At 39.7% G+C, this 27789-nt stretch overlaps 1 long non-coding RNA gene across 2 annotated transcripts in view; it reads right to left on the bottom strand.

Moving 5' to 3' along the window:
• LOC129044582 (uncharacterized) overlaps nucleotides 1-25583 on the bottom strand; it is a 44017-nt gene extending 18434 nt beyond the window's left edge. Inside the window, exons 1-3 of one of the 2 annotated variants that reach the window (XR_008504709.1) lie at nucleotides 25181-25583; nucleotides 24532-24652; nucleotides 8466-8566 (exon numbers count right to left, since the gene is read on the bottom strand). This is a non-coding gene — a long non-coding RNA (uncharacterized LOC129044582). The remainder of the gene's footprint in view (nucleotides 1-8465; nucleotides 8567-24531; nucleotides 24653-25180) is intronic. The other variant, XR_008504708.1, reaches the window with a different exon arrangement.
• Nucleotides 25584-27789: the final 2206 nt, after the last annotated feature.

Raw genomic sequence — 27789 nt, 5'->3', positions numbered from 1 at the left:
AAAAAAAAAAAAAAAAAAATTCATGAATCAAAAGTGCAGTTGCGCTTCCAGCACATTAAAGCCTCTTCTAATCTCAAGACTGAAAAGTTAACAAAACCCTCTAACAATTTCATAGGTGAGAAACAAGCGACTCCTATGAGAAAGTAGTTGGTAAAGTGGGGAGAGCCATGCAAATAAAACATACTCTTGTCACCATTCAAGGGCACTCCAAACCATAAGCCTATTCTGGAGGCTCCTGGATTAACTACAGAAATTAAAAATGGACAAATGCTTTCCCCACCTACATGCACAGATTAAATAGAGTGTTTTGATGCACCAAAGAGGCATTTCTTTCTCTTTCCTGTTTTTGTTTTTGGCATCAGCCTCCATTCTCCCTACTTTTCCAGCCATGTTCCTCAAGCAGGAACTCAGGAAGAGGCCTCCTCCCTTTGGTTGATGAGTGTGATGAATGTGATGGGGTGACTCCTACTCAACCCCAACATGATTGTCTTTGATTACAGGCTTCCACTGCTTTTTTAAAAGGGGGAGCCAAAAAATTGAATACACTTTCCTTGTTATCCAAAAACATCAGAATGGGCAAGAACAGCAGAGCTGCCCCATGAGGTGAGGCCAATCTTCCCACCTTATCTGTCAGCCGCTTTTCTTATCAGAAGCACTGATTGTCTTAGGAGTGCAGGCTTATTTCCTCCTGGGTTATGACCTCTTCAACCTGACAATCTTCAGGAGATTTCTTAAGAACCTAATTGATTTACTGAACATGACCCGTAAAATTTAACAGCCCAAATAACCAAAACGTTTTTGTGAGCTAAGCAGGATAATATCTTTTTTTAAAAAAATGTCTGGTTATAGTACTTCTTATTGTAAAAAAACAGTTGACATATGCTGTTTTTTATATTTCAAAGCAATGTTGTTTTAAAGAGACATTTAATATGTCTTCCATGAAGAATGATACTGCAGGGATGGGGAGAGGAAACTGGAGAAGGAAAGCAAAGTTGAGAAGTTTATTCAGTTTATTCAATACAGAAGCTAACACATGGTTTTATTATTTCACATACGGGTATGATAATGGCAAGAATTCCAGGATGCGGTGGCTGGACTGCCTGCTCAGTCTCACAAGGCTGAAATAAAGATGTAAGTTAATGTTTTCTTCCCTAGACCCCAGGCTCCTCTTCCAAGTTTACTCCTGCTATTGGCAGGATAAAGTTCCTGACATTGGAGGACTGAGGTCCTGGTTTCCTTGTTGGCTGCCAGCCAGGACCTGCCTTGTACCCTTCAGGCCACCCTCATTCCTGCTGTCTTGTCTCCCTCTGTTTCTGAACAGCAGTACACACTGAGTCATTCTCATACTCTGAATCTCTCTGACTTCTTCTACCAGTCAAAAAAAAACACTCTTCTCCTAAATTGTGTGATGACATTAGGCCCACCAGATAGTCTCCCTACTCTACAGTGAACTGTGCCATATGACTCAACATAGTCATGGGATTCCCTGTTCTCATGGGCTCTGGGGGATTCGGGTGTGAAATCATGGGGTTACATTGCGAATTCTGTCTACCACACATATGTAGAGAAAATATTTATCGGTTCACTTTATTTCTTATCAGATTTTTCTTTCTTCTCAATGAAATGAATCCTCAGTATTTACTGTGCAATTGTGATACACCCCGCATGGATCAAGGGCTCTGCAGGAAAATCCCCACTGACGTATTTTACTGCCACCACCACAGTACGTACTCACAGATCACAAAATAGACCTCAGCAAATGTATTATAAAATGTGACCCAACAGTCTGGGCGCGATGGCTCACGCCTGTAATCCCAGCACTTTGGGAGGCTGAGGTGGGCGGATCACGAGGTCAGGAGATCCAGACCATCCTGGCTAACACGGTGAAATACTGTCTCTACTAAAAATACAAAAAATTAGCCGGGTATGGTGGCGGGTGCCTGTAGTCCCAGCTACTCGGGAGGCTGAGGCAGGAGAATGGCATGAACCCAGGAAGCGGAGCTTGCAGTGAGCCGAGATCCAGCCTCTGCACTCCATCCTGGGAGACAGAGCGAGGCTCCGTCTCAAAAAAAAAAAAAAAAAAAAAGCAGAACTGCTCACAGCTGTCCTAAATCCTCCTCATTGCCCATCAAAGCCTCCACATGTGCCTCCACCAGGAGAGTGTGTTCTTTCCACATGCTTGCTGATATCACAGACAAGCTTCAACCTCAGGCTCTGAGGTTCACCCTGTCCTTCATCTTCATTTCACTGATCAACTCATGTCTCTCCTTTACTCCTGTATGTAGAGTCCTATATGTGGAGTCCTATCATGACACACGTTCCCATGTGTCATGATAGGACTCCACAGGACATGAGAGCTGTTTAACAAGACTGTGCTGGGCAGGCTGGGCATGGTGGCTCACACCTGCAATCCCAGCACTTTGGGAGGCCAAGGCAGGCAGGTCATGAGGTCAGGAGATGGAGATCATCCTGGCTAACACGGTGAAACCCCGTCTCTACTACAAAAAATACAAAAACAAAATTAGCTGGGTGTGGTGGTGGGCTACTCGGGAGGCTGAGGCAGGAGAATGGCATGAACTCAGGAGGTGTAGCTTGCAGTGAGCTGAGATGGCACCAATGCACTCCAGCCTGGGTGACAGAGCGAGACTCTGTCTTAAAAAAAAAAAAAAAAAAAAAAAAAAAGACTCTGCTGGGCAGTAGTGATGCTTGTGCATAGGCAAGCCTGTATTTCCCAGCCCTTAACATTATGCAGGGCCTCATGACTAGTTCTGATCAATGAAATGTGAGCAAAAGTGAGGCCGATGCTGTCAAAGTCCCAGTGTGGTTCTCTGTTCTCTTTCTCCTGCTGCAGCGACCAGAAAGGCCACAAATTCCACCAGAAGCAGTGACAAGAGGATGGAGCCGTTGTCAGCCTAGACTCCTGAGTGTCAGTGTGAAACAGAGCTCCCCATTCACCCTCACTGGACATCTAGCATGAATGAGAAATAATCCTTTTTTTTTCTTTTTTCTTTTTTTTTTTTTTGAGACGGAGTCTTGCTCTGTCACCCAGGCTAGAGTGCAGCAGCACAATCTCAGCTCACTGCAACCTCTGTTTCCCAGGTTCAAGCAATTTTCCTGCCTCAGCCTTCCAAGTAGCTGGGATTACAGGCACCCGCCACCACACCCGGCTAATTTTTGTATTTTTAGTAGAGAAGTTTCACCATGTTGGCCAGGCTGGTCTCAAACTCCTGACCTCATGATCTACCCACCTCGGCCTCCCAAAGTGCTGGGATTACAGGCATGAGTCACTGTGCCTAGCCCCTTTGTTGTTTTCACCTACAGAAATTTTGAAATTGCTTTACCAGTGCTTAATGTAAATTGTCCCCATTAAAATAAAAACTAAAGAACAGTAATTATTTAAATGTGACATAATCAAGCATTCTCTTTTACCTATGGAAATATTTTAAGTGAATTTTGATAATCCACAATTCATGTAATGCTTTAAATTTTAAATTTCACATTTTGTTTCACACTTCTCTGATATACTTTTTTTCTCCATAGCTCAGCATACTGATTTTCACAAAGACATGTAATGTATACAGTAACATTTTAAACGTGGCTTTGAGAGATGAGATGAGAGGTGAAGCAGAGAGGTGCTAACGGCTCCAGTCACTGAGGGGCAGTGAGAAAGTAGATTGAAGGGAGGAGGATGAGTGTGACGGTTACCATCATGTGTCAACTTGACTGGGCCACAGGATGCCCAGATAGTGGGTTAAACATTTCTGGGCATGTCTGCGAGGGTGTTTTCAAAAGAAGTATATATCTCTTTAAATTTTTAATTGGAGTACTGAGTAAGGCAGATTGCCCTCCTCAATGTGAGTGGGCCCCATCCAATCCACTGAGGACTTGAATAGAACAAAAATGTCAGAGGAAGTGAGAATCCTGCCTCTCTCTTTCCCCACCTGACTGCTTGATCCAGGACATTGCTTGGTTTCTGTCCTTGAACTCAGACTTACACCATCAGTGCTCCTGATTCTCAGGCTTTCGGACTCAGACTGGAACTATACCACCAACTTTCCTGGGTCTCTGTCTTACAGACACAAGACAGAAGATTCTCAGCCTCCACAATTACAGAACTGCCCCCAGTGAGTGCTGGAAATCTCTGATCAAGCGATTTCGGAGTGGTATACTGCCTAAGACTTCGTTGTGTTGGAAAACCACTCACCATTACCCCTAGCAACTCAGTAGCAAATGTTGACTTCCTGTTTTCACAATCTTATGCTCTACTATAGAGGGTATAGTAACTACCTAGAGGTTATAGTAACAGAGGGATGAATGCTCCCACTAGGAGACGCAAGAATGATTCTACTGAACTGGAAGTTAAGAATGTCACCTGGCCACTTTGGGTTACTCATGCCTCTGAATCAACCGGCAAAGAAGGGAGTTATTGTGCTGGTTGGGGTGATTAATCCTGACTACCAAGAGAAAATTGGACTACTATTCCACAATGGAGATAAAGAAGAGTATGTCTGCAACACAGGAGGTCCCTCGAGGCACCTTTCAATATTATCATGCCTGGTGGTTAAGGTTGATGGAAAACTACAACAAACCAATCCAGGCAGGAACACTCATGGCCTAGACCCTTCAGGAATGAAGGTTTGGGCCACCACATAAAGCAAAGAGCCATGTAGTGCTGGAGGGCTTACTGGAGGAAACAGAAATACTGAACTGGTAAAGGAAGAAGCTAATTATAAACACTAACTACAGCCACAAGACAAATTATAGAAATGAGGACTTTGTCACATGTATATCTTTCTTTCTTTCTTTCTTTTTTTTTTGAGATGGAGTCTTGCTCTGTAGCACAGGATGGAGTGCAGGGGTGCGATCTCGGCTCACTGCAAGCTCCGCCTCCCAGGTTCACGCCATTCTCCTGCCTCAGCCTCCCAAGTAGCTGGGACTACAGGTGCCCACTACCATGTCCAGCTAATTTTTTTTGTATTTTTAGTAGAGACAGGGTTTCACCGTGTTAGCCAGGATGGTCTCGATCTCCTGACCTCGTGATCTGCCCTCCTCGGCCTCCCAAAGTGCTGGGATTACAGGCGTGAGCCACCGCGCCCGGCTGTCATATGTATATATTTCTTATTTAATTATAAATACATTTGTGTGTGTGTGTGCAGGTGTGTGCGTGTGTGCATGTGTGTCCTATTGGCTCTGTTTCTCTGGGAAGTTCTAACTGGGTAATATGATAATATTGTGCCACTGGTAAGTGGTACAAACATCAGAGGCACCAGGCTTTTCAAAGGTAGAAAAAGAAGAATTGATTTGGAAGTCGTAATGAGGCCTATGGAATTGGAGGGGGGATGATGACTAGAGAGAGGCCAATTTTCAATTAAGGCAAGAAATGGGAGAGAGGGTTTAAGTAAAGGATGTCTATATGGAAACTATACTGATCAGGAATTCCAGAGAGCACAGAGAAAGGGTTTGAAGAGGAGAAGACTGATGGAAGATGGAGTCAGATTGAGGAACATTCACAAAAGAGGTGAAGGGTAGGGGTGAGAGAGGGAAATTCCAGGAGCCTGTGACAGCAGTAGGTGGGGAGGTGAGGGTCCAGATCTGTTTTCATGGGGAAAGAGCGTAATAGGTTTATCATTAATGTAAGTACTCAGCCTGCTGGTGTGGCTGCCTTATGGTAACTGTGCCCTCTAAAACACCACGTCTCTAATAAGCACCAAGAGTGTTTTGAACATGGTAGGCAAAAACTATGAGTGTGTTAATTTGAATTTAATTTCTTAGCAAACTTTGTGAAAAGATGAAGATGATTAATTCCACTTTTTTGTATTTTCTTGTGGGAGGGAAGATCCTCCCAACTGCATATCCTGCTGCAGTATTTCCTCCCACTGTGAGCTCACAGGCTTCTCGGTGTAATAGAATGACTCTGTTACAATTCTGTTGGCTGGAGGTTTCACCTGAGTTTCACAGGGAAGGCCAGGAGGAACTTTTAGTCAAAGCAGCAGATGTTTTTCTTTCCTGTATGTAAGTGGGAGTTTGAGTGGATCTTGGGACCTCATTGCACAAATGAAGCCAACTGAGACACTTAAATATATATAAACATATGCCAGATGATTTTAACTTTTTCCACACTGGGCCAGGAGACCTCCAAATCAAGGTAGCACAGCAAGTTCATGCTTCAAAATTTCCCCTTCTTTGCAAACAACAATAAATAAATCAAAAGAGGACACTGTCAAACAGATAGCAGGTCCAAAATGCAAAATAAAATGCCTGTGCCTTGGGATAGATGTGTGGAGAAGGAAGGGAAAGAAGAGAGAAAAAGAAATGCCCAAAACACTTACCAATTAAAATCCATTTATATGGTATTAGCCAACCAAATATAGTATGGGTATTTTTTTAGAACTCAATAAACAGAGACCCCTAGAGGTATTTTTTCCTTGGTAGGTCCTTCATAGTTTTATGACAACAGTGTCCCTCCGTACCCCGCCAGTCCTAACTCACCTCAAAAATGACTAAATATTTTCATGAACAAAGTACCTAATTTTGGCCATACCACTAATTTTATTTGCTTGCTTTTACATTTCTGGGCCTCGGTTTCTTTCTCTAAATGAGGATATTGGACTAGAATTTTTAAATATTTTTTGAGCACTCTAATTTTATCTTTCTACATTCATAATGATATTAAAATATTTCAAATATGCTTGAGATTCTCGTGGTTGTTATTTATATGTATTGGTTTAAGTAAGAAGAAATATGGTAAAAGTATTAAATATACTACAATAAAATGATTGTTTTAGTATTCCCAAACAGACAACAAACATAATTACACTGCAAGAAACTCAAGTGAAATACAGATTTGAAATTCTTATTACTAATCACATCCAAATTGAGATTAACTTCTTAAACAAGTAGAGGAAAATCTCAATCTATCCAAATAAATAATATGCCTCTAGCAAGAAGAAAGACTTCATTTTGGGTTGAGTTTTACAGATTCTTCCCTTACTTCTCCTTAGTCAATACGTATTTAAAGCAGATGCATCTGACTCATTTAAAGTATCCAGTCAGAAATATGAAGGCCAAATCCATATCTTCCAAGCATGAAGCAAGCAAATAAAGTATAATGATTTTCTGTCAATGAAGCTCATGCATGAAATAAAACTGGGACTCACCATGTAGACTCAAAGCACACAATGACCAAAGGGCCAGAGATCGATCCAAGGTGACTACAACACAGCCCACAATGAAAGTCAGGAAAGTGCCTCCATAAATCCATGCAAAGAATGAGAAAAATAGAAGGTAAAACAAAACTGATGAGTAATAGTATTAAACTTTGCACAAGTCCTGGAAATACAGCACAGTACAACCATGGATCCAATTAGGGGCATCTGGGCTTTTCTTTCCTCTTGAGTTAGAATCAGTTAGAACAGTATTGGTTCACAAAAATTGCATACCTGGCCAAAAAAAGTAGCTCTTGGTAATTATTTCCAAATGGCTGGAGAAAAGAAAGAGGTAACATAAAACATGTGATTGAAGAGTACTGCAGCCTTGGGGCAGAAGGCTGTAAGCAAGATGGTGAGTAGGACTTTCTAGCTCTTGTTCCCCTGCAGAAACATCAATTGGAACAACTATCCATGCATAAAACCACCTTCACAAGAACTAAGGAAACCAGGTAGGAGATTACAGAAAGGATGCACTAAAGAGATAGAAAGGACAGTTGGGGTAGTAGCCCGACCATAGCTGATCAGTAGCCCCAGACTTTGGACTAACCCCAACTCCAGGTTATCCCCCACAGACTCAGGCTCCAGGCCCACCCCAGGGCCAGGGAGCCAAAGGCTCTGGACTGCTTGCAGCACCAGGCTGGTCCCCATGGCCCGAGGATTCAGACCTACCCAAGAACCAGGCCAACCCCTACAGCTCTCATCTCCAAACAGGCACCCACAGACCCACTCTTCAGATTTTCCCCTGCAGCCACACATTACAGCAGACCCACAGCCCAGTCCCTTCCTGGTAGACTCCAGCACTGGATTAGCCCCCATGGACCCAGGCTCCAAGATGACCTCTGTAGACTCAGGTTTCAGGCCAGCACCTGGAGCCCCCAGACAGAGGTCAACCCTAATGTTCCTAGCCTCCAGGCCAACACCCACACATCTAGCCCCTAGGACAAGATTGTTTAAAGAAATAATCACTAAAAAATTCTTAAACCTGGGGAATGATATCAAGGTATAAGGACCAAATGTCTCCAACCAGATTCTATCCAAACAAGACTATAACAAAATGTATTATAATCAAACTATCAAAAATCAAAGACAAAGAGAGAATCCTAAAAGCAGCAAGAGAATAGAAATAAATCACATATATGAGAGTTCCAATAAGGCTAGCAGCATATTTCTTAGCAAAAACCTTACATGGCAGGAGAGAGCAAGATGATATATTCAAAGCCCCAAAGAAAAAAAATCTGCCAACTAAGAATACTGTACTTGCCAAAGCTGTTCTTCACAAATAAAAGTGAGATAAAGACTTTTCCAGACAAATAAAAGCTGACTTGTCTCACAAGAAATCCTAAAGGAAGCTCTTCAGGCTGAAAGAAAGAAAAGAATGCTCATTGTTGTCATGGAAACATGAGAAAGTATAAAACTCACTGCTAAAAGTAAGTACACAGTCAAATTCAGAATATTCTAATACTGCAGTGATGGTATGTAAATCATCTGTGTCTTTAGTATGAAGATTAAATAAATAAGTATTAAAAACAATAGCTATAATAATTTGCTAAGGGATATAGAATTAAAAATATAAATTATGACATCAAAACATAAAATGGGGGCAAGGGGATGGAGTAAAAGTGGAGACTTTTTTCTATGTGATCAAAGTTAAGTTGTTACCAAGTATAAATAGTCTGTTATAAGAGGTTTTATGTAAGCCTAATGGTAGCTACAAAACAAAAACTTATAGTAGTTACACAAAGCAAAAATAAACAAAGTCAAAAATTGTTACAAGAAATGAATTAAGGTCATTATATATTGATAACTCGTAAATTTATCAAGAATATAAAATACTTATAACTGTATAGATACCAAAAATCAGAACTCCAAAATACATGAAACAAACATCAATAGGCTTGAAGGAAGAAGCAGATAGTACTACGATAATTGTTGGAGACTTCAATACCCCACTGCATTTGGCAAATTATATGCCTCATATCGTTTGAATGTGGTTTGGCTTTGCCAAGGCTCATGTGGAAACTTGATCCTCCATGTAACAGTGCTAAACGGGGGAGCCCACTGGGAGGTATTTGGGTCAGTGGATGGATCTCTCTCTCTCTCGCTTTCTTTTTCACCACATGATCTCTTTGCACATGCCCACACCCCATCCACTTTCTGCCATGAGTGGAAGCAGCATGAGGGAGGTCCTCACTAGATGCAGCTGCTCAATCTTGAACCTTGAAGTCACCAGAATCATGGGCCAAGTAAACCTCTTCTCTTTATAAATTACCCAGTCACAGGTAGTCTGTTACAGCAACACTAAATGGACTTAAACACTCACTTTCAATAATAGATAGAACATCTAGACAGAAGATCAATAAAGAAATAGAGGACTTGAAAAACACTGTAAATCAACAAGACCTAACAGACATATAGAAAATACTCCACCGAGGCCGGGCGCAGTGGCTCACACCTGTAATCCCAGCACTTTGGAAGGCCGAGGCGGGCTGATCACGAGGTCAGGACATTGAGACCATCCTGGCTAACACAGTGAAACCCCGTCTCCACTAAAAAATACAAAAAAAAAAAAATTAGCCAGGCGTGGTGGCGGGCGCCTGTAGTCCCAGCTACTTTGGAGTCTGAGGCAGGAGAATGGCGTGAACCCGGGAGGCGGAGCTTGCAGTGAGCCGAGATCTGCGCCACTGCACTCCAGCCTGGGCGACGGAGCGAGACTCCATCTCAAAAAGAAAAAAAAAAGAAAATACTCCACCGAACAATTGCAAAATACACAAAGCACGTGGATCATGTGTCAGGGTAGGCCATAAAACAAGTTTCAATAAATGTAAAAAGATAAAGTTATGTAAATTGTAAATTATCTTCTCTGACAAATACAGAATGAAACTAAAAATCAATAACAGAAGAAAAACTGGAAAATTTACAAATATGTAGAAATTAACACAATCTTAAGCAGCCTATAGGTCAAATAAAAAATTACAAGGGATATTAGAAAATATTTTGAGCCAAATGAAAATGAAAACATGATATACCCAAATTATGAATGTAGTCAAATCACTGCTCAGGCCAGGCATGGTGACTCATGCCTGTAATCCCAGCACTTTGGGAGGCCAAGAAGGGCAGATCACCTGAGGTCAGGAGATTGAGACCAGCCTGGCCAACATGGTGAAACCCCGCCTCTACTGAAAATACAAAAATTAGCCGGGTGTGGTGGCAGGAGCCTGTAATCCCAGTTACTTGGGAGGCTGAGGCAGGAGAATCTCTTGAACTTGGGAGGCAGAGGCTGGAGTGAGCCGAGATTGCGCCACTGCACTCCAGCCTGGGTGACAGAGCAAGACTCCGTCTCAAAAAAAAAAAAAATTACAAACTATTTTATGCCAACAAGTTAGATAACCTAGATGAAATCAGTAAATTCCTAGAAACACACATCTATCAAAATTGACTCGAGAATAGAAAATCTGAATAGACCTATAACAAGTGAAGTAATTCAATCAGTAATCAAAACTTACCACCACCAACAAAAAAGTTCAGGACCAGATAGCTTCTCTGATTAATTCTACCAAACATTTAAAGAAGGATTCACACCTAATGATATAATCATATAGTTTTTGTTTAATTTTGTTTATGTGATTTATCACATTTATTGACTTGTGTATGTTAAATCATCCTTGCATCCCTGATATAAAACCCACTTGATCATGATGCATTATCTTTTTCATATGCTGTTGGATTCAGTTAGCTAGTATTTTGTTGGGGATTTTTGCATCTATATTCAGGGATATTGATTTGTAGTTTGTTTGTTTTCTTATGTCATCTCCTTTTGGTATTAGGGTGATACTGGCTTCATAGACTGATTTATGGAGGATTCCCTCTTTCTCTATCTTTTGGAATAGTTTCAGTAGGATTGATACCAGTTCTTCTTTGAATGTCTGATAGATTTCAGCTGTTAATCCATCTGGTTCTGGATTCTTTTTTTGTTGGCAGTGTTTTTTTTTTTTTTTTATCACTGATCAATCTTGCTGCTTGTTATTGGTCTGCTCAGGGTTTCTATTTCTTCCTGATTTAGTCTAGGAGGGTTGTATATTTCCAGGAGTTTATCCATCTCCTCTAGACTTTCTAGTCTGTGCATGTAAAGGTGTTTATAGTAGCCTTGAATGACCTTGTGTATTTCTGTGGTATTGGTTGTACTATCTCCAGTTTCATTTCTACTTGAGCTTATATGAATCTTTTCTCTTCTTGGTTAATCTCACTAATGGTTATCAACTTTGTTTATCTTTTCAAAGAACCAGCTTTTCATTTCATTTATCTTTTGTATTTTTTGTTTCATTTAGTTCTCTTCCATCTTTGTTATTTCTTTTCTTCTGGTGGGTTTCAGTTTAGTTTGTTCTTGTTTCTCTAGTTCCTTCAGGTATGACATTAGGTTTTCTATTTGTGCTCTTTCAGACTTTTGACGTAGGCATTTAATGCTATAAACTTTCCTCTTAGCACCAGTTTTGCTGTATTCCAGAAGTTTTGATAAGTTGTGCCATTGTTCTCATTCATTTCAAAGAATTTTTAATTCCTATCTTGATTTCATTGTTAACCACCAAATCATTCGAGAACAGATTATGTAATTATCATGTATTTATATCATTTTAAGTGTTCTTTCTGGAGTTGCTTTCCAGTTTTATTCCACTATGGTCTGAGAAAATACTTGATATGATTTCAATTTCGTTAAATTTGTTGAGACTTGTTTTGTAACCTATCATAGGTTATCTTGGAGAATGTTCCATGTGCTGGTGAAAAAAAAAGTATATCCTGCAGTTGTTGGGAAGAATGTTTTGCAATTATCTGTTAAGTCCATTTGTTCTAGGGTATAGTTTAAGTCCATTATTTCTTTGTTGACTTTCTGTCTTGATGATCTGTCTAGTGCTGTAAGTGGAGTATTGAAGTCCCCCACTATATTTGTACTGCTGTTTATCTCATTTCTTAGGTCTAGTAGTAATTGTTTTACAAATTTGGAAGCTCCAGTGTTAGGTGCATATAAATTTAGGATCATAATATCTTCCTGTTTGACTAATCCTTTTATCATTATATATAAATCCAGCATTCCTTTATAATAAAAACCTTCAACAAAATAAGCATAGAAGGGACATATCTTAAAGTAATAAAAGCCATATATGACAAACCCATACTCAACATCATATTGAATAGGGAAAAGCTGAAAGCATTCCCCCTGAGAACAGGAACAAGACAAGGATGCCCACTTTTACTGCTTCTACTTAACATAGTACTGGAAGTGCTGGCCAGAGCAATCAGACAAGAGAAAGAAATAAAGGGCATCCAAACTGGAAAAGAGGAAGTCAAACTGTTGCTGTTCACTGATGATATAATTCTATACCTAGAAAACCTTAAAGACTCATCTGAAAAGCTCCTAGACCTAACAAATGAATTCAATAAAGTCTCAGGATACAAAATAAATGTACATAAATCAGTAACATTGCTATATACCAAGAGTGACCAAGCTAAGAATCAAATTAAGAATTCAATTCAGCCAGGCACGGTGGCTCGTGTCCACAATCCTCAGCACTTTGGGAGGCTGAGGCGGGTAGATCACCTAAGGTCGTGAGTTTGAAACCAGCCTGGCCAACATGGCAAAACCCACTCTTTACTAAAAATACAAAAATTAGCCGGGCACATTGGTGGGCACCTGTAATCCCACCTACTCAGGAGGCTAAGGCAGGAGAATCACTTGAACCTGGGAGGCAGAGGTTGCAGTGAGCTGAGATTGCGCCATTGCACTCCAGCCTGGGTGACAGAATGAGACTCTGTCTCAAAAAAAAAAAAAAAAAATTCAACCCCTTTTACAACTGCAAAAGTAAAACAAAATACTTAGGAATATATTTAACCAAGGAGGTGAAAGATCTCTACAAGGAAAACTACAAAACACTACTGAAAGATTCATAGATGACATGAACAAATGGAAACACATCCCACACTCACGGATGGGTAGAATAAATATTGTGAAAATGACCATACTGTCCAAAGCAATCTACAGATTCAATGCAATTCCCAACAAAATACCATCATCATTCTTTATAGAACCAGAAAAAGCAATCCTGAAATTCATATGGAACCAAAAAAGAACCTGCATAGCCAAAGCAATACTAAGCAAAAGGAACAAATCTGGAGGCATCACATTACCCAACTTCAAATTATACTACAAGGCTAAAGTCACCAAAACAGCATGGTACTGGTATAAAAGTAGGCACATAGACCAATGGAATAGAACAGAGAACACATAAATAAAGCCAACATACTTACAGCCAACTGATCTTCAACAACACAAACAAAAACATAAATTGGGGAAAGGACACTCTATTCAATAAGTGGTGCCGGGAAAACTGGCAAGCCACACGTAGAAGAATGAAACTGAATCCTCATCTCTGACTTATACAAAAGTCAACTCAAAATGGCTTAAATCTAAGAAAACTTAGACTTAAATCTAAGACATGAAACCATAAAAATTTTATGAATGAAACTGAATCATCATCTCTCACTTATACAAAAGTCAACTCAAAATGGCTTACATCTAAGAAAACTTAGACTTAAATCTAAGACCTGAAGCCATAAAAATTTTAGAAGATAACATCAGAAAAAGTCTTCTAGACATTGGCTTAAGCAAAGAATTCTTAACTATGACCCCAAAAGCAATGCAACAAAAACAAAAATAAATACATGGCACCTAATTAAACTAAAAAGCTTCTACAAAGTGAAAGAAATAATCAGCAGAGTAAACAGACAACCCACAGATTGGGAGAAAGTATTTGCAAATTATGCTTTTGACAAAGGACTAATATCCAAAATCTACAAGAACTCAAACAAATCAACAGTAAAAAATAATAATAATTCCATGAAAAAGTGGGCAAAGGACATGAATAGACAATTCTCAAAAGAAGATATACAAACATCCAACAAAGTGAAAAAAATGCTCAACATCACTAATTATCAGGGAAATACAAATTAAAACCACAATGAGATATCACCTTTCTCTTGCAAGAATAGCCATAATTAAAAAGTCAAAATACAATAGATGTTGGCATGGATGTAGTGGAAAGGTAACACATCTACACTGCTGGTAGGAATGTAAACTAGTACAACCACTATGGAAAACAGTATGGAAAAACTAGTTTTCCACTGTGGAAAACACAGGTTTTTTGTTTTTTTTTGTTTTTGTTTTTTAATTTTATTTATTTATTTATTTATTTGTTGAGACAGAGTCTCACTCTGTTGCCCAGGCTAGAGTGCAGTGGCACCATCTTGGCTCACTGCAAGCTCCACCTCCCAGGGTGAACGCCATTCTCCTGCCTCAGCCTCCTGAGTAGCTGGGACTACAGGCACCCGCCACCATGCCCAGCTAATTTTTTGTATTTTTTAGTAGAGACAGGGTTTCACCGTGTTAGCCATGATGGTCTTGATCTCCTGACCTCATGATCTGCCTGCCTTGGCCTCCCAAAGTGCTGGGATTACAGGCGTGAGCCACTGTGCCAGGCTGGAAAACAGTTTTAAAGGACCAAAAGTAGAACTACCATTCGATCCAGCAATCCTGCTATTGGGTAACTACCCAAAGGGAAATAAGTCACTATATGAAAAAAGATACATGCACACACATGCATATTGATAGCAGCACAATTTGCAATTGCAAAGATATGGAATCAACCTAAGTGCCCATCAACCAATGAGTGAATAAAGAAAACGTAGTATATATACACCATGGAATACTACTCAGACATAAAAAGGAATAAAATAATGTCTTTTGCAGCAACTTGGGTGGAGTTGGGGGCCATTATTTTAAGTGAAGTAACTCAAGAATGGAAAATCAAATATCATATGTTCTCCCTTATAAGTGGGAGTTAAGATATGAGGATGCAAATGAATAAGAATGATATAATGGACTTTGGGGACTCAGAGGGGAAGAGTGGGAGAGGCATAAGTGATAAAAGACCACATGTTGGGTACAGTGTACACTGCTCAGGTGACAGGTACACCAAAATCTCAGAAATTACCACTAAAGAATTTATCCATGTAAGCAAAAACTACCCGTACCTCCAAAACTATTGAAATAAAAATACAAATTGAAAAACAATTAATATCTATCCTTCTCAAGCTTTTCCAAAAAATTGAAGAGGAGGGAACACTTTCTAACTTATTCTATAAGGACAGCATTACCCTGATATGAAAACCAGGCAAAGATATTCTAAGAAAAGAAAGCTACAGACCAATATCCCTTATGAATAAAGATGCAAAAATCCACAACAAAATGCTAGCAAATGAAATCCAACAGCATATTAAAAGGATTTTATACCATATCTAAGTGGAATTCATCCCAGGAAAGCAAGGATGGTCCAACATTAGAAACTCAATGTATTATATGACATTAATAGGATATAGGTGTGTGGGGGCGAGGAGAAATTCAGGATCATCTCAACTGCAGAAAATGCATTCAACAAAATCTGCCACACTTTCATGATAAAAATCCTCAGGCCAGGCGTGGTGGCTCACACCTGTAATCCCAGCACTTTGGGAGCCTGAGGTGGGTGGATCACGAGGTCAGGGGTTCTAGACCTCCTGAGACCAGGCTGGTCAACATGGTGAAACCCCGTCTCTATGAAAAAAAAAAAAAAAATTAGCCGGGCGTGGTGGCAGGTGCCTGTAGTCCCAGCTACTCAGGAGGCTGAGACAGAAGAATCACTTGAATCCGAGACGTGGAGGTTGCAGTAAGCCAAGATCGAGCCATTGCACTCCAGCCTGGGTGACAAAGCTAGACTTTGTCTCAAAAGAAAAAAAAATCCTCATATAAAATTACAAATTGAAGGGGAATTCCTTAACATAAAATAAGGGCATTTATGAAAAACCCATAGTCAAAATCATATTCACTGGTTAAAGACTAAAACTTTCTCCTAAGATCAGGAACAAAACAAGGAGGACCCCTTTTACCACTTTCATTTAACATTGTACTGGAAGTTCTAGCCAGAGAAATCAGAAATGAAAAATAAATAAGAAGCATCGAAAGATCTGTATTCACTGACAACCCTAGATATAGACAATCCCAGAGAAACCACTACTACAGCTGATAAACAAATTCAGCAAAGGTACAAGCTGAACACAAAAATCACATGTGTTCTTAGAAAGGTGCAGTGAATAATTTAAAAACTAAATTAAGACAATTCCATTTATAATAGCATAAAAATGGTAAAAAAAAAAAAACACCTCAAATTAAATGTTATCAAGGAAGTGAAAGTATTACACAATGAAAACTACAAACCATTGCTGAAAGAAATTAAAGAATACCTAAATAAATGGAAATATGCCTTGTGTTCATGGATTGGAAGACTTGATATTGCCACAGTGGCAATACTTAAACAGATCTAGTTTCAATACAATCTATGTCAAAATTTGAATAGTCTTTTTGCAGAAATGGAAAAGCTAATTATCAAATATGTAAGGAATTGCAAAAGATCTCGAACAGCTAAGACAGTATTATTGAAAAAGAAGAGTAAAGTTGTAGGACTCACACTTTCCAATTTCAAAACTTATTACAAAGTTAACAATAATCAAAACAGTGTGGCCCTGTTTATCCTTATGGATAAACATATAGATGAGAAAAATAGAATTGTGATTCCAGAAATAAGCCCATGCATTTGTGGTGATTAATTTTTGACAGGGTGCAAAGACCATTCAATGGGGAAAGAATAGTCTCTTCAACAGATAGTGCTTGGACAAGCAAATAGCCATGTGCAAAAGAATGAAGGTGAACCCTTATTTCATACCATATAGAAAAACTGACTCAAAATGTATCAAAGACCTAAATGCAAGAGCTAAATATACAAAACTCTTAGAAGAAAACCTATGGTTAAATCTTCCTGATCTTGAATCTGAGATTAGGTTCTCAGATACAGATTAGGTACATACATGTTCTTAGACATGACCCGAAAAGCATGAACAACAAATTAAGAAATATATAAATTGGGCTCCATCAAAATTTAAAACTTTTGTACACCAAATGATATTATTAAGAAAGTTTAAAAATAACCTACAGAATGGGAGAAAAAAATTGCAAATCTCTAAATGATGTGTCTATATAAAGAACTTTAACTACTCAACAATAGAAAGACAAACAACCCAATTAAAATAAAATGGTCAAAGAAATTATATAGGTATTTCTGCAAAGAAGACCTACAAATGGCCAAGAAGCACATGAAAAGATGTTCAATACTATTAGTTATTAGAGAAATACAAATCAAAACCACGATGAGATACCACTTCACTACCAGGATGGCTATAATTAAAAAAAAAATTAAACACCAAGTGTTGATGAAGACGTGGAGTAAATCATACATGGCTAGTGATGATGATGTTTGTGGAAAGCAGTTTGGCAGTGGTCAAAAAGTTGAACATAGAATTACTATATGACCCAGCAATTTCACTCCTAGGTATATACCCCAAAGAAATGAAAACAAGTTCTCAAACAAATACATGTACATACATCTTCAAAAGAGCTCTCTTCAAAATAGCCAAAAGTTGGAAACAACCCAGATGTCCGTCAACAGAGGAATGTATAAACAAATTATGATATACACATATAGTGGAATATTATGCAGCCATAAAAAGAAGTGGAGTACTGATAAATGTTATAACATGAATGAACCTCAAAAACATTATGCTAAATGAAAGAAGTCAGGCCCACAAAAAATTATACAGGGTTATTGTATAATTTCATTTATATGAAATATCCGGGACAGGTAAACCCATAAAACAGATTGGTGGTTGACAGAGACAGAACGAGAGGACAGGTGGGATTTGACTGCTTACATGGTTTTATTTTGTAGTGATGAAAATATTTTGAAACTAAACAGAGGTGGTACTTCTATAACATTGTAAATATGCTCAGTGCCACCGAATTGTTCACTGTAAAATGGTTAACTTTATGTTATGTGAATTTTACCTCAATTTTTTTATAAAAGCAAGACAAAATTATTTGCTTTATTATAAACATAAAAAATTCAAAAGAGTTTGCTTTTTAAAAAAAGTCACCATTTACTGGTACCAAAATGGATATATAGACCAATGGAACAGAACAGAAGCGTCAGAAATAATGTCACACATCTATAACCATCTGATCTTTGACAAACCGGACAAAAACAAGCAATGGGGAAAGGATTCCCTATTTAATAAATGGTGTTGGGAAAACTGGCTAGCCATATGCAGAAAACCAAAACTGGACCCCTTCCTTACACCTTCTACAAAAATTAACTCAAGATGGATTAAAGACTTAAATGTAAGACATAAAACCCTAAAAACCCTAGAAGAAAACCTAGGCAATACCATTCACAACATAGGCATGAGCAAAGACTTCATGACTAAAACACCAAAAGCAATGGCAACAAAAGCCAAAATTGACAAATGGGACTTAATTAAACTAAAGAGCTTCTGCAGAGCAAAAGAAACTGTCATCAGACTGAACAGGCAACCTACAGAATGGGAGAAAATTTTTGCAATCTATCCTTCTGACAAAGGGCTAATATCCAGAATCTACAAGGAACTTAAACAAATTTACAAGTAAAAAAACAAACAACCCCATCAAAAAGTGGGCAAAGGATATGAACAGACACTTCTCAAAAGAAGACATTTATGTGGCCAAAAAACATATGAAAAAAAGCTCATCATCACTGGTCATTAGAGAAATGTGAATCAAAACCACAATGAGATACCAAAACCATAATGAGATTGCCAGCTAGAATGGCAATCATTAAAAAGTCAGGAAACAAGAGATGCTGGAGAGGATGTGGAAAAATAGGGATGCTTTTACACTGTTGGTAGAAGTGTGAATTAGTTCAACCATTGTGGAAGACAGTGTAGCGATTCCTCAAGGATCCAGAAGCAGAAATACCATTTGACCCAGCCATCCCATTACTGGGTATATACCCAAAGGATTATAAATCATTTTACTATAAAGACATATGGAAATGTATGTTTATTGCAGCACTGTTCACAATAGCAAAGACTTGGAACCAACCCAAATGCCCATCAGTGACAGACTGGATAAAGAAAATGTGGTATATATACACCATGGAATACTATGCAGTCATAAAAAAGGATGAGTTCACATCCTTTGCAGGGACATGGATGAAGCTAGAAACCATCATTCTCAGCAAACTTACACAGGAACAGAAAATGAAACACCCCATGTTCTCAGTCATTAAGTGGGAGTTGAACAATGAGAACACATGGACACAGGGAGGGCAACATCACACACTAGGGCCTGTCAGTGGGGGTGGGGGGCTAGGGGAGGGATAGCATTAGGAGAAATACCTAATGTTGATGATGGGGTGATGGGTGCAGCAAACCACCATGGCACGTGTATACCTATGTAACAAACCTGCACGTTCTGCATACGTATCTCAGAACTTAAAGTATATATATATATATGTCTGTGTGTGTGTGTGTGTATATATACAGTCACCATTGAAACTAATAAGAAAATTTTATCGCGTGGCTAGAAACAGGTAAATTTTACAGAGCAACTTTCCTTTATGATGGAAATAATCAACCAGAAAATTGAAATAAGGAAAAAGATTCTATTTGCAATGTCAGAAAAACAAGAAAATACCTAGGAATAAACATAATAAGATGGGTTCAAGGTCTGGATGAATGTGATGTCATGTTCCCGATTGAGGAAAAATCAAACAAAAGTTGAGGAAGCCGTGGGGAGGCAGTGGGTACACAGGGCCAGTCCCTCCTCCTGCCCCCACAGAGAACCTGCTCTGTGTTCTCCTCCTTGGGGAGATATACCTCAGCATCATTTATACTTTACTATGTTCCTGGCTAAGTGAAATGTTTCAAGTGATTCCAACAGCAAATGTGTCAGACCCTATTCAAGGCACTGGGATGCACCAACTCTGACCACACAGAGCAGGGGGTGGGGATATGGAGTTGTCGGGAGGGTGAGAGGATTACATTTTAAACGTAGGTCAAGGTATGTGAAGGAAAAATACAAAATCCCATTTATTTGCATGTATTATTTTATTCCTCTCATTCAAAACAGTAATAGTCAAAAGAGTACTCTATATATATATTTTTTTATGAAACTTAAGAAATACTGGTCAGGGCCAGGCGTGGTGGCTCATGCCTGTAATCCCAGCACTTTGGGAGGCAGAGGCGGGTGGATCACGAGGTCAGGAGATCGAGACCATCCTGGCTAACACAGTGAAACCCCGTCTCTACTAAAAATACAAAACCAAAATTAGATGGGCGTGATGGCAGGCACCTGTAGTCCCAGCTACTTGGGAGACTGAGGCAGGAGAATGGTGTAAACCGCAGAGCTTGCAGTGAGCCGAGGTCACACCACTGCACTCCAGCCTGGGCAACAGAGCGAGATTCCATCTAAAAAAAAAAAAAAACTAATAAATAAAAGTTTAAAAGTTAGCCATGTTACCATCCCCTAGAAATGGTTATAAAGCATCATATATTTTTTTCTCAAAAATGTCCTAACAAAAGTGCTTTTGAGGCTGATTTTGGGGGAGTCCTTTGTATAAAACTTGAGCCAGTTCATAATTTCTCTTGGGTGAAATTTAAAAGAGGTGACAATTGAGGAAGTTGCTGTTCCCATAAGGATCACATGAGGACAATCCCAGGAAGCCGGGCTGCGAAACCAGAGACATTGGGTACAGCCCACTGGAGCATCAGCCTCACCACCGGGGACACTGGTCTCCAGGGATAGGAAGTGTGTGGAGGGGGTGGGAAGGAGGAATAGCAGTGCCCACAGGGTTTCCAGGGCCAAGGGGAGGCCCTCAAGGGGCCTGGGATGAGGACTGTTTACCAACCAATATTAAAGTATTTTAATATTTTAATAACCAGTGCAACCACACCAGTACATGTCAGCTAAACATCAGCCGTGGCCACAACAGTATTATTTCAATAATTAGGATGTCCACTTCCATGCAATAGTCAAAACTTTGATTTTCTCTACTTCCCCACCTCAGACCTGCTTCAAACTGGGAAGGAAGCTCACTGAGTATGTCTATCTGGGGGAAGAAAGGCATGAAAGAGAGAAGAAGAACAGAAAAGGCCCTATTTAATCTGATGTTACAGAATGTTCACAACCGGCTCGATCCCTGAAAGATTCCTATTGAGAGATCCATAGTGATTTCCCATTTTGCACACCCAGTTATGTCTCAAGATACAAGCAATGTGACTCTCCCTGCTGACTCCTTTCAGGCACCACTTCCAGCATCTGCCCCTGGAGGTACAACCCACAGCCTCTCCGCTGGTGCCCCTCAACTCTTGGTCAGGGTCCCTTCAGCACAGCTCCACCTCAATTACCTCCTAGACTGTACTTGACTCATGGGACCCCCTTGTCATGCAAATGATGAAAAGTGTAGGCACCCACACCTCTTTCCTCTCTTCTTACCAAGGTTCCTGGTTCCTCTCAGTGTCTTGGACCTGTGGTTTTCACAGGCAGCGGTCCAACATTTGCTTCTTAATTTGCTCCTAGAATCCAGGGAGATGATACAAGCTCACAGAATAGTCTCCTTACAGGCCCTGCTGCCAGGCAGGGATGTGGGAGAGTAAATATTCAACCGCACCCAACAACATTCTCCTGAGAAATCTCCCTATTCAACCATTCAATGCAAGTGTCTTATATCCTTGAATGGATCTTGAACCAGAGTTCTGTCACAAAACTATTCACCAATTCATCTGCAAAATCCAAGAAGATGATTAAGCATCATTTTTATAATGACTAAGGACTTGACATCTTTTGTTTCATTCTTTTTTTTTTTTTTTTTGAGACGGAGTCTCGCTCTGTCGCCCAAGCTGGAGTGCAGTGGCGCTATCTCGGCTCACTGCAAGCTCCGCCTCCCAAGTTCACGCCATTCTCCTGCCTCAGCCTCCCGAGTAGCTGGGATTACAGGCGCCGGCCACCACGCCCAGCTAATTTTTGTATTTTTAGTAGAGACGGGGTTTCACCATGTTAGCCAGGATGGTCTCGATCTCCTGACCTCGTGATCCGCCCGCTTCGGCCTCCCAAAGTGCTGGGATTATAAGCCTGAGTCACAGCACCAGCCTGTTTTGTTCTTAAAATAGAAGTCATCACATGTCATTAAATATTCCACAATATTCTGTTTAGGGTTGAGTATTATTCTAGTCCCCTTTTGATGGACATTTAGATTGCTTCCAGTTTGAGGTTATTAGAAATAAGCTGTGACAGTTTTATAGCCAGGTATTTCTGTATATTTACTTTTTTTTCTTTTTTGAGACGTAGTCTTGCTCTGTCGCCCAGGCTGGAGTGCAGTGGCGCGATCTCGGCTCACAGCAAGCTCTGTCTCCCGGGTTCACGCCATTCTCCTGCCTCAGTCTCCTGAGTAGCTGGGACTACAGGCGCCCACCACCACGCCCGTCTAATTTTGTTTTTGTATTTTTAGTACAGACGGGGTTTCACCATGTTAGCCAGAATGGTCTTGATCTCCTCACCTCGTGATCTGCCCGCCTCGGTCTCCCAAAGTGCTGGGATTACAGGCGTGAGCCACCGCACAGGGCCTGTATATTTACTCTGTTAGGGGAAATTCCTAGATATCTAATTTCTACCAAATTTTCAATGGGTATAAAAGACACTTGAAAATGTACTGCTTATTGTCATATTGTCCTCTGTTCCTCTGTGAAGATTTAGATATTTATATTAACAACAGCACTATATGAGTGATTGATTCCCCAGAAACCGGGATTTTTATTTTTCACTTTTTTTTTTTTTTTGATATGGAGTCTCGCTCTGTCGCCCAGGCTGGAGTGCAGTGGCGCGATCTCGGCTCACTGCAAGCTCCGCCTCTGGGTTCACGCCATTCTCCTGCCTCAGCCTCCCGAGTAGCTGGGACTGCAGGCGGCTGCCACCACGCCTGGCTAATTTTTTGTATTTTTTAGTAGAGACGGGGTTTCACCGTGTTAGCCAGGATGGTCTTGATCTCCTGATCTCATGATCCGCCCGCCTCGGCCTCCCAAAGTGCTGGGATTACAGGTGTGAGCCACAGCGCCCAGCCTATTTTTCACTTTTTAAAAAATCATGACAGGCAAGAGAGATATCTCATCGTGCTTTCCAATTTGCACATGAAAAATGTGTAACCCCAATGATAGAATGGTCTTGATGTCACCTAAAATAAAACTAAAACAAAGTTAGCAAGACAAGCAAATCACCCTCACATGCAAACTGGCATGTGAGATACAACAGACATCTTGATATGGGAGGTGGCTTAGAGTTACCAGCCTCAGGAGAGAGGAGCTCTATTGCACACCATTAAGTAGGAAATATTGACTCTAACAAGCAGAATTTTAAAGTGGGATATTTTATGCCTTAACATCTTTAATAGTTTACTTTAGGCTCAAGAGTTATCTATTATTAGTATTCTGTCCATTTACCTAGGCTGTTAGAAAAACTCAGGTTTTATCAGTCATACTTGGTAATAGCCTATTCTTTCATAATCCTAGAAGCAATTAATGTTACTCCAGAAATGAATGATTTGCATAATAACAGTTGTCTGTTTGTCACTTTCATTTTTCTAAAATTTATTTTGCTCGCTTTATTCAATAAAACAAAAATACTCAGAGTTTATCAGTATCATAATTTCTAGGCTCTAGAACAGTGTTTTTGATTGGTAAAATCTGCCTTAATACAAAAATCAAACATACAGTCATCCATTAATATTTGGTCAATAGTTCCAATAAGGTCTCATTTGTGAAACAATTCTAAGAAGCATAATAGTTGCAACTTTTTCCTAATGGTATTCACATCACAGTAAAAATACCTGCAAGCTATGGTGTTTAATTTCGAATAAGGGAAATGAAAGATGCCCTCTATTGTTGCTACAGGCTGAACATCATGCAGGTAAGTGAATTTTTAAAGGAAATGCTCTTCATGAGCTAGATTAGTGAAATTTATCACAACAAAACCATAAAAATACATGAAATTTGTTACAGTTCTCATTATTTTGCTCTATCCTGTTGTTTCATGGTAAAATTTGCAGGTTGACTGTTCAACAAGTAATTACTAAACACAGAAAATTTATTTGGAAGACAGCAGTAAAAAAAGGAAACTTCAAGTATCACCCGCTATTCCCATAGCCTGAGCAATCAAGGATGCCTATGTCATCATCCCCAGGCTCACTTATATTCCATTATCACCTAAGCAAGGGTATTTTTTTAAAATTATTCTTTAAAAACTTTTTGACCCTATTTTGATTTTGAAATTATAAAACATATACCAAAAGTTGTATAAGAATTCATTTTGCAGAGCTCTTCATACCTCATCAAATCCCGCAAGCTTCACCCACTTGGAATTTTCTAAACATTTCTTTGCAGGCTGCTTACTTCTCCTTTGTTTTTCTCTTGTTTAAATCCTTCACAGAAATCTCGCATGGCTGGAACTATGGACACAAAGAGAAAGAAAGAGCCCTTGAATATCAAAAGCTTTCCTTACTACTTCTCAGGAAGAGATTACCAGTACAAAGAGAGAGTAAAATTCAATACATTTTATTCATATTTGCTGAGAAATACATTGAAGACTCGGAAGGATCACCGGTAAATTCAAAGCCCATAACAATCAGGGACCTAGACAATGCTTCCTTATCCCACTTAGGAATAATCTGCTTACCTGGGGTTTACTTGACTGGGTTCCCCAAAGTCTACAGAGTACGGACCACTCGGTAAAATAACACTAATCCACACTAACCCATTCTGGAACCTCAAGTCTGTCCCTGAGGTCAGTGTGACTAGTGGTGTTACTGATTGAGAGACAGTGTTAAGTGTGAAAGGCAGACCACAAGGTACTCTGATTCGTTCTAACACGTTGGTGAGGTATTCCCTGTTTCTTTTTTACAATTTGAAAAGTATTTATTCAGTTCCTACTCCATGGAAGACATTATCAGCAATTAATACAGTAGAGTAATATATACCTCCTGACAGATCGAGACTATGGTGGCTAACACGGTGAAACTCCATCTCTACAAAAAAAAAAAAAAAAAAAATACAAAAAAAAAATTAGCCAGGCGTGGTGGTGAGCGCCTGTAGTCCCAGCTACTCCGGAGGCTGAGGCAGGAGAATGGCGTGAACCCGGAGGCGGAGCTTGCTGTGAGCCAAGATCGTGCCACTGCACTCACTCCAGAGGGAGACTCTGTCTCAAAAAAAAAAAAAAAAAAAAAAAGATCTACCTCCCTAAGGAACTTGAAATCTAAGTGGGGGTAGGAGGGTTGGAGAGTGGGTTGAGGCGAAGATGCAGTGGATTCGGCAAGCCCATAATAACCACCTAACCAGACCTCAAAGCCGCAACAAAAGGAGACGGTTCACAATACGGGAGGAAGCATGGCCAGGTCGGCTGTCCCGGAAACTGCACAAATCTGATGACACCAAAATTGATGCCTAAGAGGGCCAATTATGTTGTCACAAGGATGAACCAAACAAGAGGTTATCCTAACTGTTCTGCTCGTGGTATTCATCAGTCTTGGAACCTGGGTCAAGCTCTGTGGTCTGGCCGGTCTCAGCTTCCTGAAGTTCTCTCCAGGTAGAGAAAATGGGGAAAGTACTCTTTTCAGAAGGAACAATGTTAAGTACACGTTTGGGAATTGAATATGAAGACCACTTTGGAAAAAATCTTGAAATTTGGCCATTATTTCTATCAGCTGTACTCAACCAAGGGAAATTTTGCCGCCTCGGGACATTCAGCAATGTCTGGAGACATTTTTATTTGTTACAACTTTTGGGGGGAGGTGGTGCAGAAGGTCTGAAGAAGAGAATGGAGAGAAAGTATGTGTAATACAGAAATAAATTGATGGAGAGATAATATGTCCTTAGATATCCTATCAACTGGACATACTCTACTAGACAATGATAGAAAACTTAAAAATTTAAGAATGATGAACTAATAAATCAGAGACTTTAAGAACTTTAATTTTCAGGAAATTACCTAATTAGAAACCACTTAAAAATTAGAAGAAAATAAAAGGCTGTTACATGTTCAAATTTCTCTTTGTCAATAAATGCCCCAGTTACAATTTGGGCAGATTAAAAGTCAGAACCTGGAAGAAAAGAAACCAAGAACAGACTCTCCTGTGCATAAGGAATGAAGCTGAAGTGTGGCTCGGAAAGAAGAAAAGATAGAAATCACAAAAGTATTTTGGAGGAAATATAAATAAGACAGATCTGGAGAATCTGTTAAAGAGCCAAGAGAGAAAAATACAGGTTTACATCCCAGTAATATGCTTCACTTTAAAGGCAATGGGATTCCCAAGTAAGGATAGCATTATACTTTATTTTCAACAAAATACCTTTATTCTGTTTACACCATTTCTTTAAATGCTCTGGTTTTCATATAGAATGTCCGAACATCTGGTGTGCCTGGGACTGAGGTTATACTCAGGGTGCAGGACTATCGGCAGTAAGATCTGGACAGTGCCAGACAAGCTGGGAGTAAGCAAACTCACTGTATCTTCGTGGGCTTCGATGCTTCACTTTCTTATATGCTAAGCATTTCTTATTTTCATTTATTTTTTAATTTCTCATTGTGATTTTAAAAACACATACAGGCCAGGCGTGGTGGCTCACGCGGTAATCCCAGCACTTTGGGAGGCCGAGGTGGGCGGATCACCTGAGGTCACGAGTTCGAGACCAGCCTGGCTAACACGGTGAAAAACCCCATCTCTACTAAAAACTACAAAAAATTAGCTGGGCGTGGTGGCAGGCACCTGTAGTCCCAGCTACTCGGGAGGCTGAGGCAGGAGAATGGCGTGAACCCAGGCAGCAGAGCTTGCAGTGAGCCGAGATCGCACCACTGCACTCCAGCCCAGGCAACAGAGTGAGACTGTCTCAAAAAAATTTTAAAAATATTAAAAATTAAAAAAATATATATTTTAAAACACATATAAAATTTACCATTTCAACCACTTTTTAAGTGCACAGTTTAGTAGTGTTCACTGTATGCACATTGTTGTGTAACAAATTCCCAGAACTTTTTAATCTTGCAAACCTGAAACTAAACCAGTTGAACAACATCTCCCCATTTCTCCATGTCCCCAGTCTCTGGCAATCACCATTTTAGTTTCTGTTTCTGTGAGTTTGTCTATTTTTGAAACCGCATATAAATGTAATCATACAATACTTGTCTTTTTGTGATTGGCTTATTTCACTTAGTACAATATTCTCAAGGTTCATTCATGTCGTAGCATGTGACAGAATTTTCTTCTTTGTTAAGGTCAAATAGCATTCCATTGTATGTATAGTCCGCATTTTCTTTATTCATCTTTTAATAGACATTTGGGTTGCTTCCAACTCTTGGTTTTTGTGAATAATGCTGCAATTAACACGGGTATGCAGATAACTCTTTGACATAATTATTTTAGTTCTTTTGCATACATATCCAGAAGTGAGATTCCTGGATCATATAGTAGTTCTATTTTTAATTATTTGGGGAACCTCAGATCATTTTTCCATAGCAGCTGCACCATTTTTTCATTCCTACCAACAGTGCACAAGGGTTCCAGTTTCTCCTCCTCCTTCCAATATTTTTTGT

This window comes from Pongo pygmaeus, chromosome 13, assembly GCF_028885625.2.
Source record: "Pongo pygmaeus isolate AG05252 chromosome 13, NHGRI_mPonPyg2-v2.0_pri, whole genome shotgun sequence".
Classification (NCBI taxonomy): Eukaryota; Metazoa; Chordata; class Mammalia; order Primates; family Hominidae; genus Pongo; species Pongo pygmaeus.
This window is presented reverse-complemented; position numbering and strand designations above follow the sequence as displayed.